Source organism: Tupaia chinensis, unplaced genomic scaffold (genome assembly GCF_000334495.1).
Source record: "Tupaia chinensis unplaced genomic scaffold, TupChi_1.0 Scaffold140548_1, whole genome shotgun sequence".
NCBI lineage: Eukaryota > Metazoa > Chordata > Mammalia > Scandentia > Tupaiidae > Tupaia > Tupaia belangeri.
Genome location: NW_006200423.1, coordinates 1861063 through 1864358, shown reverse-complemented (window position 1 = coordinate 1864358; position 3296 = coordinate 1861063). Strand labels below are relative to the sequence as shown.

Below are 3296 nucleotides of genomic sequence, written 5' to 3'. Positions count from 1 at the left end.
AGAGACAGAGAGACAGAAAGCGAGAAATCACCCCCCAGGGGGGATGGCCACGCCGCAATCCCTTCTCCTCCATTCTCCTCTTGGGATCTTGGGCACGCATGCACACGCACCCAGCGTGAGTTTTAAGCCACTGGGTCCGGGACGCAAACCGCGGTCGACTACATGCGAGTCCAGCGACATAGCCATTACACTAACTGCTGGTCCCGGACATTGATAGATATTAAACACAAAAAAAATCCCACAAAAGTTCTGTCAATAGGTAAACTCTGAAAATAATGGGTTAGGGGCCATTGGCTGGTGTAGTGATTGAGGTGCTGGACCCCCACATGACCAACTGTAGTTCAAGTCCCAGGCCCAGAGGCTTGTAACTCATGTTGGGCATGTGTGCATGCATGTCCAATATCCCCAAAGGAGAATGGAGAAGGGATTGCGGCATGGTCATTCCCTTTGGGGAGTGATTTCTCACTTTCTTTCTCTCTCTGTCTCTCTAGTGCACGTGCCCTGTAACAAAAATCTCTCCCCCTCCCACAAAAAAAAAAAAAAAAAAAGAAAAAAATGGATTAGGTAAAGCTAGATGATTTTTTTAAAAACTGACTTCATACAGTGCCAGTGTATGTTGTCATTTCCCAAAAGGTCAATAGAATTTGCAGTGTTTCCTGAATATATGCGACAGTAAAGTGTACATTTCAAGATACACACTTTGGGAAATATTATTACAAATAAATTACACCAAGCTCCATGTAAACTAACAATACCATGTTTATTGATTACTCACTAATCTATGCAGCAGTTAAAAACTGAATTTATAAATTGTTAGGGTGGGCCAGCTGGTGGCGTGGTGGTTAAGGCGCTGGACTCCCAGATGGCTGAACATGGTTTGAATCCTGGACCTAGTGGCTTGCTTTCTTACTTTCCCTCTCTCTATGTGTCTCTCTCTGGTCAGATTGAAATAAAGTAAATGAATAAATAAATACAAAAAAGAAATTGTTAGGGAATAAAGTTTACTATTTAATTAGATTATCAAGAAATTTGACGACAATATGTTTTTATTTTATTTGGAAATACCTGCTCATTTTATAGTTTGACTTTTACTGATAGTAAGCACTCATAAATACTACTTTTTTTTTTTTTAACTCTTGGCCTAACATAGCAATTGACAATGAAATCAAGTTTGCAGAATTATATAACCTGGGAGGGAATTTTTTTCTTTTATATGCATGTTGGGAGAAAGTAATTTAACAGTTTACTGTGTTGATGGAAATAACAAACTCTGCAAAAAATAGTAATTAACACAGTTTATTTCTAAGCATGAATATGTGTGACCTAGGCCCAGAGAGAAGGTAAAACATGCATTTCTCAGGGTGATCAGGTGCAGGGATTCCTTTTATTTGATTTTGAGACTGAGTGATGTTTGAAATTTAGCAAAGAGTTTTTCCATTGGTCTAGCCAACAAAGGTGGGACATGCTTGTCAGTTATAGGTGGGTTTTACAATTTTTAGTTTGGTGATTGGAAAAGGAAGGTTGCTGAGATCAGAAAACAATATATTTGGGGCCAGCAGGTTGCATGGCATTTAAGGGCACTGTACTCCCACATGGCCAACTGCAGTTCGAGTCCTGGACCTGGCAGCTTGCTTTCTCACTTTCCCTTTCTCTCTCTCTGTCTCTCTGGTCAAATTAAAAAATAATAATAGCAAATAAAGTTAAATAAATAAATCTTTTTTAAAAAAAGAAAGAAAAGAATATATTTTAACAGAGATAAATACGCATTAATGTACATCGCAAAGATATTGTGCCAGGGACAGGATGTAGGAAGAGTTCTGTTATCAGTGGGTCAAATGGCCTATTAATGTTTGTGGGTGTGACTCCCTCCAGGCCCTCTGGAAGGAATTTTGGAATAGGAAGAAGCAGTCAGACTTCTGTCCTCAACCACATCTCACATGTAATATGCTAGAAGGAAGAAAAAAATATGATTCCACTTGATTGTGTCCACTAACTGTAGTGTCAGATACTACTATTTTAAATTAAGGAGTGAACATTTAAGACTTCAGTATTTGTATGTATATACAGTGGATTGTGTGCTGCATTTATTTGTATGATGAGACTCATTTAAAACAGTGTACTACTTCAAGGAAAGCACCTTGATGTAATTAAGAATTTATGGGCTGAAATCAAGCTGATCATTTTTCTTTGGACTTACCGTCATGGATGAAGGTGGTTTTCCTAAGAAAACCAGATTTTGTGAAACTTGGTGACATGTTAAAGGCATATCCTGGGGGCCAGTAGATGGCATAATGGTTATATCGGTAGACTCCCACATAGTCAACCACGTTTCAAGTCCCAGACTCAGTGGTTTGAAACTGATGTTGGGTGCAGGTACACATGTGATACAGGGAGGAGAATGTAGGAGGGGGGTGATTTCTCACTTTCTGTCTCTCCGTTTCTGTCTTTCTAGCCATCACACACACCCTATAGCAAAAATCTCTCTACAAAATACAAAATAAAATAAAGGCACACTCTCATCTATGCCAGAATATGCACTCTAGAGGAAATTAGTAAAATTATAAAATATTCAAACTGTGGAAGAGTATTTTGAAGATTCTTTTATAAGTTATAGTAAATAAAAGTACTTTTATGGTCCCGTTTTATAACTCCAGAATTTTGAATGTATTGAATTTGTTACACTAGATTTTATGTATATGTTTGTATAAAAATGTATAATATTGGGGCCAGCAGGTGGCATTGTGGTTAAGGCACTGGATTCCCACATGGTTGAATGTAGTTTGAATCCTGGACCCTTTGGCTTGAGGATCACGCTTGGCACATGTATTTATGTGCCCCAAATTCTGAGAGAATGGTTGGAGAGAAGCAATTGCACTGTGGCCATTCTCCCTGAGGGGGTGATTTCTCACTTCTCCTCTCTCTGTCTCTCTCTGGCGAGTGAAAAAAAAAAAAAAACTTAAAAAAGAAAAAGTATTATTTGTAATTCTGACTGGAATGTGGTGCAACAAAGCTTTACCATGGGTCCTATCCAAGAAGAAGGGGCAGGAGCTCACCTAGAACTGTCTCCTTTTTTTAAGAATTATTTTTTATTTTATTTTATTTATTCATTCATTTATTTTGATTTGACCAGAGAGAGACACACACACACACAGACAGAGAGAGAGGGAAAGTGAGAAAACAAGCCGCCAGGTCCGAGACTCAAACTGAGATCAGCCACGTGGAAGTATCCAGTGCCTTAACCACCACGCCACCTACTGGTTCCCTAGAACTGTCTTTTTTTGTGACTTTCCTATAAA

At 38.7% G+C, this 3296-nt stretch overlaps 1 protein-coding gene across 5 annotated transcripts in view; it reads left to right on the top strand.

Annotated features, from left to right (window-relative positions):
• Positions 1-3296, top strand: part of PSD3 (pleckstrin and Sec7 domain containing 3) — a 521964-nt gene that overhangs the window by 425529 nt on the left and 93139 nt on the right. The gene's annotated exons all lie outside the window — the stretch shown is intronic.